At 43.3% G+C, this 14,085-nt stretch overlaps 1 long non-coding RNA gene across 1 annotated transcript; it reads right to left on the bottom strand.

Moving 5' to 3' along the window:
- Positions 1-1,368: 1,368 nt before the first annotated feature.
- LOC139046412 (uncharacterized) lies at positions 1,369-13,791 on the bottom strand. Its single transcript, XR_011506478.1, has 3 exons — positions 13,190-13,791; positions 11,992-12,119; positions 1,369-8,611 (listed from the first exon to the last, which is right to left on the bottom strand). It is a non-coding gene; the product is annotated as an uncharacterized lncRNA (long non-coding RNA).
- Positions 13,792-14,085: the final 294 nt, after the last annotated feature.

Genomic DNA, 14,085 nt, shown 5'->3' with positions numbered 1-14,085 from the left:
TGAGTGGCTTTTGCCATGTTCCAGCTGAGTCAGCCAGGTCAGCACAAGGTTGTCCTGGTCTAGGGTCTGGAGGATGGCATTATAACTGCAGCTGGAGATTCCACAAATCCAGAAAATGCCAGAGGAGGGCACTAGGAGAGCAGTTGAAGGCAGATCATGTGACTAGTAGCCCTCCTTGACATTTATTCAGGGCTTCCCAACCAGCCAGGGACAAACACAGGGCCACATGTTGCCTATTTTACAGAGAGAAGTTCAGTGACCTTCTTCAGGTCAGACAGCCTGAAAGAAAGTGGTGGGGTTTCCTGGTGCACATTTTCATATTTTTGTGTTTGTGACCTGTTGACTACCTCCTGTTATTTGAACTGTTATAGTTTTCCAGCCCTGATCAGACTACAATTGTGCAAGAAAAAAGCATGCGAGAATATTTTTATGATCTCAAGGTAGAAAGATTTCTCCAGTAAGACATGAAAGAATCAACCACAAAGGAAAATGTTGTTTATAGTAAGTTTTTGTTACATATAAGTTTTAAAATTTTAACGTAGTCAAATTTATCAAAGTGAAATTACCAGCCACTGACTGGGAGAGGATGACTGATCCTCACGTAACTACCAAAGGAAAAATATCCAGCACATAAGAAGAATTCCTACAAATCAATAGGGAAAAAGCCAAAATATCTAATAGAAAAATGGGCTAAAGATATAAACCAACAACACATATAAGAGGAACCGAGAATGGGAAATAAACATGAGCAATGCTCCATCTTACTAGTAATAAAAACATGCAAATTAAACCAACTCTGAAGTCCCACTTTTCCACAATATCTCCAATACTTGGGGGTGTCAGACTTCTCCGTTTTGTCAATCTGATGAGTGTGAAATGGTAACTCGTATGTAGTGCTAGCAGGGATATAAATTGGTATAAGCAATTTGGAGAAGATTTTGACAACGTATAAAGATAAAGATGTACCTACCTTTAGACCCATCAATTTTATACTGTGTTTATGTCTCAGGGACTCTCACACATATACAAGGATACGTAGATGAGAGAGTTCACTGTAAAAAATTAGAAATAAATACCCATAAATGGAAGAATGTATAAATAAACTGTGGTTTAGTCACACAACAGAAGCTTCTACAACAGTTAACATTAATGAAAGAGAGCTACAGGTGTCTAAGGGTATAAGTCTTGGAAACATCTTATTGACTGAGAAAAGCAAGCTGCAGAGGGATACTGTACAATTGAAATCATTTATATAAAGATTTCAAATACAGAAAACAATAGTAAGTATTGTTAATGCATATATATGTGGTAAACAAATTTCTTGAAAAATACAAAATTCAAGATAGTGTTGGCTTCTGTCAGGGGGAAGGAGGGAAATGGGGTTGGGGAGAGAAACATAAGAGGCTTCAACTGTATCTGACATGCTTTTTTCTCTTAATATTTTGCCATATTTTATCAAATCTTTAAAAAAAAGTTCTGAAGCAATCTGTTTGTTGGTGTACATAGGTGTAATGTTATTCTCTATACTTCTCTGTAGTATGAAATATTTCATAGTAATAAAAGAGAGAGAAATATCTCCAGTGATAATGTGTGGATAAATTTGGAGGAGTAAGTCTGGGGACAGGACTTGTTAGTTAACCCAGTTAAGAAGCAGTGGGAACAGGACATGTAAATATTGTGAAGGGCCCAGATTATGGCAAAGGAGTGAGGATGGCAAGGATGGCATTTCAAAGGTGGAATCAACAGAGCTTGGGGATGCACTATATGTGGGAAATCAGAGGAAAAGAAGAATCAAAGAAGACCTAAGAGATTTCCAACTTGAAAGGCAAGGTGGCCGATGTTGTTGGGAATACAGGGGAAAGATAGGCCGGGGCTGGTGGAAGGTGGCAGGTTGGGTTTGAGGTGTCCATGTTTCATTCAGGCACAGATTTCTAGCAGAAATGTAAGCCTAGCCTTGGAAAGGGTGTCAGTTAGGTTTCAGTTCCCACACGTGTGACTCATAAATTCCTTCAGGCTGCCAATCTTCCTTCTTTTATGGTTTGATGGTCATATCAATTCCATTCCCTTTGGCATTGAGGTTTAACTCCACATACTTTGACTGCTTTTTATCTCTTCCTCCTGTGATTTCTTGTTGATACCTCCTACTGCCAAACCCACCAGAAAGAAGCCAGAGGGCAAGGAACCTTGGTTGATGCAGCCTGTAAAAATAAGTCTCCTAGGGCTCAGAGAAAGGCAGAGAGGGGTGGAGAATCAATCCTTGATGGGTGTATGGTGATGCCAATAGAGAACAAGTGGGATAGCCATGTTTGATCCAACAGTGAAAACATAACCCAATCCCTGTCAGCAGGAGGATGGTGTGCTATGGCCAGCTTAGCCTAGATTATGGGTCACAGGCCAGGAGAAGAGAATTTGTTACCAGATTCAGGAAATTGGGAAGCTGTCTGGGCCTTGAAAACCTACTACAAAACCCAACTAACAGTCTACTACAACCATAGCGTGCAGATGCATCAGGAAAACCATAGCAGCGCTTACTCTAGAAGAGAATGTAGGGTGAAAAGAGGAGATGGACTAAGCCAAGGATGGACCCTACTAAAGTACTGACATTCAGGGAAGAACCCCCATAAGAGGAGATGCCCACAAAAGAGCCTGAGAACAAGTGACCAGAGTGGTGGGAGGAAAACGAGGAGAGTATGGTCTCACTAAAGCTGAGGGAGCAGAGAACTTCAGGGAGAAAATGGTCCATAGTGCCAAGCCAATAACCCTGATGGAAAAGCATGGGGGAAAGGGAAGGCAAGGAAGGAAAACCAAAGTTAGAACTTTGGGAAGTGACCAAATTCCCTGAAAGGGAAGAAAGAAAAGAGCCATGGGACAATGATGACGTGATCAGAACACAGACAGTCAGGAAAGAACAGAAAAGGTCAACTCAGTGCATCCCAGCCTTAAAACAGCTTTCAAGGGAATAAGATCAGGATTAAGTCCAATAATTATGGTCATCTTAAAACAGAAATGAATTCAATTCCATCTTTATGTGGCCCCATGAGATTCTGGAGCCTCCCATAACTTTCTCTCCGTCTTCAAATTCTAGTGCATCAAACTGTCTTTCCAGGGGGAAGAAGGAGGTGAGAACAGCCATCAGTGGCAGAGTGAGGCGTGGAAGACAAGGGTGGCAACAGAGCGCAGCCTGGGCCACACAAGGCCCTGACTCTAGTCCCAGTTCTGCCGTAAACTCATTGCTAAACCTTATTGGGCTACTCACTCATATCCATAGGCCTCATTTAGAGTTGGGGTAGGTGCTCCCTAGTGCTCCTTTTAGCTCTGTCTTTGGATCTGATCCTTGGAGGCAGAGAGGTAAACCCTTAAGAGTTCTGTGAAAGCAGCATCCCTAAGTCAGCAAGGGTGCTCCCTGGCAGGTAGGCCCCTGAGGCATCTCATTCCAGTGCTCACAGGTGTGCTGCCCAACTGGAGTCTTTGGGGGGTGCTCTCCCCAAAGCCCAGGGCAGACTCTAGGGCCCTTTACCAGGCTTACTCTTTCAACAAGTTGACCTGGGGCAAAGGTACCAGCTATGCTGGGCAGGAGGGAGCCCCTAGCAGAGGAGGTACTGGCACAGTGCTTAGAGCATGAGCTCAGAAAATGGGCAGGGCATGGGCCTGCACTGGGTGGAAAGTCTGAGGCTGGGTGGTTGTGCTGGGAGCCAGAGCACTTTGGGAGAAGCTGCCAAAAATCGTTCAGACAAGCACTTGGGGGAATTTCAGTTGTCCCCAAAGTACCTTTTAATTTGAAAACAATCAGGAGGCAGGTCAGAAGGTTTTTCATCATTTGGCAGTAAGTGGCAATGTCTGGTCTTGGAGATCCTGGCTGTGTTGTTACAGGCTCCAATTAGGTGTGAGAAGTGGTTGCCAGTGCCTGCCAGCTGGGGAGGAGCCAGGCAGCTCATCATCCCTTGTCTCAAAGACACAAGGGGCTCCAGCACCAGCCCAGAAAGACCAATGACACCATTCATCATGCAAAATGCTCCAAACACTGGAGGAAGCTCTGCAGCAAATCTATTCACCCAAGGGCCTGTGAGGACACCACTCAGAAATTTCTCAAAGTAGAGATGCTGTGACTTCACAAATATACGTGGGAGGATGGCGCTGAGCAACTTCTGTCAGTCTTTCCAAGCAGGAGGGCACCAGGCCCACGACAGGAGGAGGAGGGCTGAGGAGAGCTTTGAACAGAAACTTGGGACAGAACTGCGTGGCCACTTTCTGGAGAGTGTGTGTTCTGGGTCAGGCTGTTCAGATTCCTAACCAAGTGATCGCAGGCAACCGCTTAAACTCAAGCCTCAGTGTCCCTGGCTGTAAAATGGGGTGATGACGGTGTCAAATGCATGGGGCGTTGGTGAAAATAAGTGAGAAACAGGCTCACTCATTGGATACAATGTTGGAACATAGGAAGGGTTCGAAAAGTTAGAGTCAGAAGAATCATGTAGCTAATCAGCTAACACAGCTTCTCCCCAGCTTCTGAGAGGCTTGATTTCAAGACTGCTGATTGCATGGCTCTGTGGGTTGAGCCTGAGAAAGGCTTTGTAAAATGTCAGACGTTATCAGCAGCCCATTTTATAGATGAAGAAACTGACGCTTCACAGAGTGCTGGTTTGCTTGAGTTCCTCCAATTCCTTTGTAAAAAAGCCAGGATTCGAATCTGGAACTTTTGACTCTAAATCCTGTCTTGTCATCATAGCACACAATGAACCATTAAAAAAGTTACATCAAACATGTTAAAGCAAAATATACAGGGTATAGATGTTAGAAGAATAAAAAGAAAAAAAAATCTGTAAATGCCCGTGTGCTTAACACACAATTTCTCTTAATAGTGAGACACTCTGCGTCACATTGGTGTGGCCTGTGCAGCACTGTGCACCCACCTGACCAGGAAGAAATTCTCTTTTTTTTTAATGAGTCATGGCATCAGTTTAATGGGTCAGGGTTCTGCAGGAAACTGATAGGCATACTCAAATTTAAGGTAGTTAATTTGAAATGGGTTTCATAAGAAATTACTTTTTTCAAAGGCTTAGTGGGCAGGAGGAAGAAATCCTCTTCTGATTCCCCTGGAAGGCCCACGCCTGTAGCGAAGGACCCATTTGAAGAAGGCACCACCGCCCTTGCAATCATTTTCTATACAATATTTCCTTTGTTTCCTGCTTGATGTGGCAATCCAAGAATCACACAACATCTTTCTTTATTATTATTATTTTTCTTAATAAATCACTTTCACAGAAATGCAGAAGAGTTTTTACAAGGCACAGAATCCTTGAAGGAAATGCTCAGAAAGCTGCTGTACCCTAGAGACTTGCAAACACAAGCCTTTAAGGAAAGACGTGCTAAGAAGAGTTGCCCCCTCAAGGAGTAGCTCTCCAGGCAGACGACACTGCGGTGACTTCTTTACATCTGAGAGAGGCGTCAACCACATTCCTCAAAGCTCCTCCTTCCCATCCTCTCACGTGGCCTTGTCCTCAGAGCTCTGTTAGGGTGATTATCTTCTTGTATGACGTTCATTTCTTTACATGCCCGCCCCACTGGAGAGGAGGGTCAGTATCCTTCCACTTCGTGCCACGCACAGCCCAGCGCTGATGATACTGCAAAACTAAACATATTGGAGGAGGAAGAGAGTGTTCTTTTGTATTCTGGACCCTACAGTTGATTTTAGCGAGTGATATTTTATTTTCTTTCATCCGTATGGCCCAGAAGATTATCTAGTGGGGCCCCGCCTCTTGGAGATCTAGATCAAACTAACTCATTCCTCCCAGATCCATAACTGGGGGAGGCCTGGAGCCCTCCCTAAGAATCCCATAAGCTCCTGGGAGCCCGGTTCCTATGAGGGCCTCCTCCTCTGCCTGTTAGCTCCATGCTGTGGGGTACTATGAAACAACTGTCCCTTTTTTGAGTTCCATTAAAAAGAAAATGTGAACAAAGGAGTCTTTATTGAGGATTTTAGAGCAGAAATGGAGTCTTACGTCACAGCTGGGCAAGGAACTTCCTCTGAAGAGCAGCCCCGCCACCCCTCTTCAACGACCTGTGCGGCCCTAGGCCCGGGCACTTTCACCTGGTCCTCGCCTCTCTGCATTTTGCTCTGTGCTCTCACTGCCTCCTCCTTGGATTTCTTCCCTTGTCTTATCTTCCCCATTCATCTCCAAAGCAGGAAGCGAATTCTCTCCATGTCCAGTGTAGGCCAGTTTTACTTTATCCTTTGAAGTTTTATCGCCAACAAGCACACAAGCCCTCAGGGTCCCAAGAACATTTCCAACAATCAAGATAACAAAAATTTCTCTCATCTCATAATATAAGGATCTCAAACAGTTTATAAAAATTACTGGATGGAAAGTCTTTCCAACTCTGTCTCACATCAGGAGAAAGTGGATGTTTTGATATTCTGAGGAAAAGTCAAAATAGAAACTAATTTTCAGCTTAGCCCGGTTCTCTTACTGACAAGGTGAATATTGGCGAAAGCCCTGTTAGAAACATAGATCAGAAAGTGCCCTCAGATACTGCTTCCAGGGCCGAGAAGTTCCTTTCTATCTCCAGTGGCTCCTTCTCTCCTTTTCCTTCACCTCTCAAGAAAGAGAAACCCAACCACCAGAGGAAATAAGTGCTCACCCTCAAGCGGCCTCCTTTTGCTGCCCCTGCTGGCTGGGGCAGACCCGCCATCTGAGCAGGCCAGAGCGCAAAAGGGCAGCCCTCCCATCTCCACTGAGGACACAGCCCCACTGAGCGGGCTGTGCGGGGAGAGGATGGGAAGATCCCAGGACAGCAGGACCCACTGACAGCTGCTTCACCAACAGCCTCTGCACCTGAATTTGAGGAAACAGTCTTGCTATCTTGGGGTCTGTCAGGAGAGTGCATTAAGCACTTTGATAATTGAAAACTCTAACTGACGTTTTCCCCTCACATCAGCTGCTGCAGGGAAGTGATGTGTCTTCCTGGGTTGCTGCTTCCTCTGGTGGGTGGCCTGGGGTGAGCCTCCATTCCCAGAACTCTGGTTCCGAGTAACCAGTCTGCAGAAGAATTTTCAGAATCCTGAATTTCAATGCGAGGACTGCCTGAATTTCACTCTTGGTTGTCTTCGCCCAAAGCCTTTAATTTCCTAGTTTCCTCTTCTCCTTTAACCCCGCCCGTCCCCAGACAATAAAAGCATCTGAAGGTAAATAAACCCATCCAGGTAAGTTATAACCCTAAACACCTGCATTTTATTAAAGCCAGTAAAACAGGGCCGAAGTCAGTTAAACTTCCTCAACGCTCTTCTAACTCCATCCCCCAAACCAAAAAACATCCCAGCTCTGTTTGTTTTTAATGTGTCTATTTTTCTTGTTTAAAAATAGTTGTTCCTGGATCTAGTATGTGTTACAAAAATAAAACTCATTTGCAAAACCGACAAAGAACCTAATGCCAAAAAACTGCATTTAGGTTGACCTGGAGGGGGCAAGGGCAAATGGATTAAGCATTAACATGGCTGCGCCAGCTGAGGCTTCTGCTTGATGATATTAACCTCCAAATGCTATGGATGTGACAAAAGGGTACGGACTTTTGTTTATGAGATAAATAGAGTTTGAAGGTCTAACATACAACATGCTGACTATAGTTGATAAAAGTGTATTGCATAACTAAAATTTGCTAAGAGAGTAGAACTTCAATGTTCTCACCCAAAATTTTTTTAAAAAGTAAATACATGAAGTGCTGGATGCGTAAATTAACTCAGTGGAGGGAATCCTTTCACAATGCCTACATATATCAAATCGTCATGTTGTATACTTTAAATAACATAATTTTGTCAATTGTACCTCAATAAAGCTGGAAAAAATGCTAGGGATGTGGACTTGTCCTCACCTATAGAATGATCGAATCAGATTCTATTCTCAGTGGTTTGGGGGATGGAGTGGGTAGAGGAAAGACTAAAACTTTGCCTCTATCAATCCCCAGAGTAAGACTTTAGTCACTCGGTGATTTTAATTAAAGCAACCTGATCAGACTCACCAGCGCTAAGCCTCTCCACAAGATGACTGAGAGCTTGTCTCCCATATCCCTATTTTAGAGCCGTTCCTACAATTCCCACCCAGTTATAGATACTACTGGCAGTGAAGTGGCCCACTCTCACTAAGAGAAAAAAACCCGGATTCTTAAGAAAACTAAAAATGCAGATACTTTGAATCAATTGAGTATTTTCAGCTGTGATTAGGGATGGGCACTAGTTTCCACTTCTAAGAATCAGGACTTTGCTGTTTCCTTGAAGTCATTGTCAAATATGAGAAGAACTGGGGAATGAGTTTGGGAGGGTATATACTAAATCTTGATGCTTCTTGCAGAGTGATTTCCAAGAAATTTCCTGAAAGGTTGTCCAGGTTGGAAGAAAGAAGAAAGGAAATTTCCTGTCATGTAGATAAGTTCTTGTCATATGTCATGTAGATAAATTTCTCGTCATGTAGATAAACAAATGAAGAAGAAATGTTTGTACCCCAATAAGGTACAGAGGCTCAAATCAATGAACACTCAAGTGTCACAGGCCAGGTCCCCTGGGTAGTACTTGAACACAGAGATTAGTGTGAGATTTCTGAAGGAATGCTCTTGGGACCAATACCTATAAAAGAAAAGAGAAGAAAGCAGGATTCAGCACAGGGAGAAGTTGAGCCACGATGCTGGATGTCTCAACAGAAGACACAGTCAACCCTGGAGGGAGTTCCAAAGATAGAATCGTCTTCAGAGGTGCCTCACATGGGGAGGAGGCAGTGAAAAGACTTTATATCGCATGTTGATTAGTCCTTGGATGTGGGCCACTCAGGAAGTAGGTGAGATCTTGGCCAGTGGACTCTCTTTAGCTGAGGCAACCCTTGTGGGGGCGGACAGACAAAGACAGTTTGTCTGCAACACTCTCTGTAGGATTAACTCTTTCATTCTTGAAGGCAAATCTGAGTGGTGCGTCACAGTCTTTGCCACACTGAGTGATGTGGAAGTCAAGAATTTATGGGAAAACATTTTTTGCTGTGAAAGCTGGTAGGCTTTTTGTTTCTCACTTTTGGGGTTAATACAGGAATAAGAATGCACTGAGTCAGGTAAGATTTTTTTCCCCTCACATTTGCCAAGATATTTCTCCACAAAGAACACTCTACTACTTATTTAGCACTGCTAGTGGATATTCTTGGTTTGCCTAAACTTGATCAAAAAGGTATAAATGTTTTTATCCAAATCCACATTCTTAGGGAAAAAAAGAAAGGATAGATAATCTATTTCTGGAGGATAACCTTAGGACCCAAATCGAGGGTGGGGAGCACTCATCCTTCACACGTGGTGTCCGGCCACTGTTTACCTGGGCTATCCAGGCTCGTAAGTGGAGAAATTTGTGCAAATTTCTCAATCTGTGAAGGTGTAGCTCTGCTAGAATATGTGTGGAGGTATTTGAAGGCATCTTGTTTGTTTTTACAAAAATTGGGTAGTACTCTTGGCCTTTTTGGAGTTTCTTGTTCCTTGGAGATCTGTGCTTCCTTTTCTTTAACCATAAGAAATACAGATATTTTATAGTCTGTATCTTATAATTCTAATATTGGAAATCTTTCTGATATTAGCGGTCTGATTCTATTGTCTGTTATTTCTGCTTGTTCTCATTGATGTGACTGATTATATTTGACAGTGTGCTGGTCATCATTGTAATTGAAAGTAATTTAGTAGTGATTGATGTCTGAGATGATGGAACTTTTCTCTGGACAATATTTTTGTCTGTTCCTGGGACATTGCTAGCAAGGGACGTGCTTGGTCTGAGTTCGAGCTTGTGGTTTTTTGGACCATCCGAGTGATGCAAACCTGAGCTGCAAATCCACACAAGGGCTGGTTTACTTTTGGCCCTTCATTTGACTGGGGGTATAGGCCTTTGGATCCCAAGTTAATATATTTGGGAAGGAAGTGGGACTCCTCACCATGGGTGGGCCCCAGGCTTTGACATCTTGCTTTTCTTTGTGAGACCACCAAACAGCACCTCAGTTTTGTGCATGTCTTCAGATTTGACAATTACTGTTGGGGTCAAAGTAGCTTCGTGTGGTAAGTTTACCTCCCTGGGATTTTGCCTTCTAGATTTTTGCAGACTAAATCCTCACTATCTTGTTAGCGCTTAGATTTTTTGAGGAAAAAAAGTAAAAACTTAATTTCATCCAGTTTTTTTTTAGTTGTCTTTCTTGGAAGGGAAGAACTCTCTGGTGCTTCTTATCTGTGGCCAAACCCTGCAGTATTCTCTATGAGAATTCAAGGGAGATCAGGAGGCATTTTATTCAGTATCTCAAACTTGCAAGCTTATTTTGTTGGTTGAAGTTGAGTCAAATAGAGTTGTATATTAACCCCGTGTGGTTCTAAGAACTTAAAATAAATAAAATTTAAAACCCTCAGTGGGGCTGTCCCTGTGGCTGAGTGGTTAAGTTTGCGCACTCCACTTTGGAGGCCCAGGGTTTCTCCCATTCAGATCCTGGGCACAGACCTAGCACTGCCATGCTGAGCTGGCTTCCCACGTAGCAGAACTAGAAGGATCTACAACTAGAGTATACAGTATGTACTGGGGGGCTTTGGGGAGAAGAAGAAGAAAAACAAAAACAATTGGCAACAGATGTTAGCGCAGGGCCAATCTTTAAAAAGAAAACAACTCTCACTAACCATGGATCTGATTTTCCATCTAGAATGTAACCACATAAATATAAGATTTTGTATTAAATTATCGTAATTTCTCTGAAACTAACAGGATATGATACCCAAACTTTTTTTTTTAATAAAGCTGTGGAAAGATCTGCATCATCAATTACATTTTCATTTTTAAGTTCTTCATAATTTACTGGAAGGGGAATTAGCTTTTGATAGCTTATTTGAGCATGAGAAAGTAAAAAAGGAGAAGTCAAGTCTTTTTTTCAACACAGGAGAGGCAGTCATTTTCAGTGATAAGGAGAAAATTCAAGTCTTCCTTATAATTATAGAGCTAGCACATAGTAATTACATGAGAGAAACTTCTCACAGATAACAATGTAATCTAAAAAACCATCCAGTTTAGGGTAATTTTCCTTACTTAAAAAGTGCCAAACACAATTAAGTTGAATAACTTTCAAAAGAATCATGAACTTTCATCTCTCCCATTCAAGATGACTCCAACCTGGAGAGACAAGCTCCCTATTTCGGGAACTAGTTACCCACAAATGAACCCTTACGGCAGAAACGAAACCCGAAACTCTTTAAGTGCCAGATTTATTTCCATGAGTTCCTGATTTAAACCAAAAGATTTCATTCTCTCAAAGAAATTATTCCATCTCCCTTGCAATGCTGTGGTTTATGATAGAGTTATTATTAGCTTTGACCACATTTATGTCACCGTGACAACTTCCCCACCTGCCCGGACCAGGAGTGATTTTCCTGTCTCTGCAATGCTGGTTAGACTTACTCTTCATTCCACTCAACTGGCACTTAGCACTGCCTAATGTTACTTAGCCCTTTATGGGCATAGCTGTCTCCTCCAGGAAACTGAACCCTTGAAGGACAAGGACCCTGCCATGCCATGCTTTGTTATAGGTCCCTGAATGCCCAGTCCCGAAGTCTCTGACACAAGACACTCAATACTTGTTTGTTGATGGTAATGATGGTTCATATTCGACTTGGGCGAGAAATGTGTCTCACTCCTTCTGTTTCTTCAGCTCCTAGCACATTGCCTGACACACAGTAGGTACTCAGGACAGTTTACTGAGTGAATAAACAAATGAATGAAGGGACAAATGATTAGATGAAAACCTGGTTAGAAACATACACACAGAGAACATCATGATCAGATTATTTTTCAGGCTTCCTTTTTAAAAAGGCAAAAGTAATCACCTTTTCTTCTTTTTCTTTTAATTGACCATGAAAGGATAGACAATGACTTAATCACTTTAACCAAGTGCCATGAAACCCCACACCCTTTGCACTTTCCTCAGGGATGTAGGATATCATGTCAAGCCCTACCTCTCTCTCCAACGCCATATGCCTTGTTTTGCGAACAAACTCAGAAGTCCAGGGTCTGTGACATTCAATCCTTAATCTTCTCTCCATTTTAGAAGGAAAATATGCTCCATTCCCCAGGATTGGAAACACTGGAATCAAAACAAGAGATAAGTGTAAAATGATGTAAAGAAACAGCTTTCAACCTCACACCTCTCAGCTCAAAGTCCAGTGTATGAGCACTGGAGTAGCATGGAATCACTCCTTTGCTAGAGCACTATTTTCCTAATTAGATGCATTATTCTCTAAGATTCCTTCCAGGTCAAAGAGTCAATGCATTATCGTAGGAAACATAGACTTTAGAGTTTGATGATCTGGGTGTCAAATTCTAGCTTCACTTTTTGCAAGTTTGCATCGACTTTGAGCAAGTCACATAATCTGTCTGACCACTCAATCTCCAATTACTCCTGTGTAGAGTGGAATTTACAATTTCTGCCCTGTTTCTCACAGCATAACAATGAGACTCATTGAGCAAAGTACATGAAAATATTTGGTAGTCTTCAGGTATTAGACATTAATGGGTAGTTAGGAAAATAAATATCTATCTAAGAGACTCTAGAGATCAACTGGCTGAGCATCTCCTGAAGGGTGTTTCCTAATTTCACAAATGGTAATGCCCATGACATGACAAAATCATTTCAAGCAAGTGTGGGAAAGTCTATGCTAAACAAAAGTAATCAAATTCTTTTACTGCAGGACTTGTCAGAGCCATTAGCATGACCATGTGCTTTGTGAATCTCTGGCAATTTCCCAACCTTCATGGACAGGGTGTCCGATAGGCTTAGGATTCCATGGAGCACAATCGGGAAGCACTGATCTAGTTTATTGCCCAGATCCAACTCTCCAGTACTCTACTTCAGGACTACTCCAGGTGCCCAAATACCAGTCTGGGAAATGTTTGTTCCCTCTCTGTGATGAGAAAAAGAGCTTATGCAAGAATATAAATCAACACACCACTTCCTTCATCAGGAAAGTCTTGCTACGGGAAAAGAAAAGTCAGTCAGCTGAGCATAGCTGATTTATTTCAGTGCAAGTTCCTTATCAGTTTGCACACCAGCAGTGGTCCCGGACTATTCTTTGAGTAACCTTGCTCTAGTTAACTGTCCGGGGCTGCGGCTTTAGTGAAAAGGCAGAATCTAAAGAAGAAAAGTCTTTTTCATACCTTGCACTTGGCAGCAGGTGTGAGGTCACATCTGAAGCCCAGGCTCTCGGAGGTCAGGAAGAGATGGTGTTCCCCCTTTGATCCTCAGGTGAGTGGGCAGGCTGGGCAGGGGCCATGCCCACCTTCCTGCGTAAAGCTGATGCTGCGCTAACTTGGCTCCAACCCTGAGTGTCACAGTGGGGAGATGACCATCCCCATAGGACACAGAGCACAGCCCTGCTAGGATCCTTTCCAGACAGAAGCTGAGCTCACTGAGGTGTTTGAACAGCAGGCAAATTAACTTCTCACTGGCCCTGTTCAAATACGGAGAAAACTTTCTCTGAACAACCACCTTCCAGGTAGGATCTCCATGGGAAACAAGGGACACAGGCAAATGCGGAAAATGAGGAGAGTTAAGGGAAGGAATGATTTACAAAGACGAACATGGAAGCAAGGAATGCTGAAGCAACCAGCAGCTGGCTATGGGGGAGGGTGCTTCCCACCCTTAGGTCAGGAGAGAGGATAGTTCTGATCTGGAAGAGAGAGCTGTAGCCATGAAGGAGGGCTGCCTGCCCCAAAGCAGCTTGGCCTTGGATGGAGGAGCACAGTTTCTGGAACCCATAGCCGGCCCTACAGAGAGGGAGCCAGAGGAATAAATGCCCCACCCTCACTTTCCTCTCTTCCTCTAATCTCTGCCAGGGCACCTCATTGGCTCTCTAACCTGAAGCCAGAGGACAAGGGGAGCTTGTTGATACGGTCTGTAAATATCTATCAACAGAGCAGTTGGACAGAGGATCTGGAGGGGCAAATGGGAATCACCCATCACAGCTTGCCCATGTGCTCCTCCTCGGCTTGTGAGCTTATGAGCAGTCCATAAAGCACACGGATCAGCATGCAGATGGGTGGACAGTGGGTCT

This window comes from Equus asinus, chromosome 10 (genome assembly GCF_041296235.1).
Source record: "Equus asinus isolate D_3611 breed Donkey chromosome 10, EquAss-T2T_v2, whole genome shotgun sequence".
Lineage (NCBI taxonomy): Eukaryota > Metazoa > Chordata > Mammalia > Perissodactyla > Equidae > Equus > Equus asinus.
Note: the sequence above shows the minus strand (reverse complement) of the source record. Positions and strands in the feature narration are given on the sequence as shown.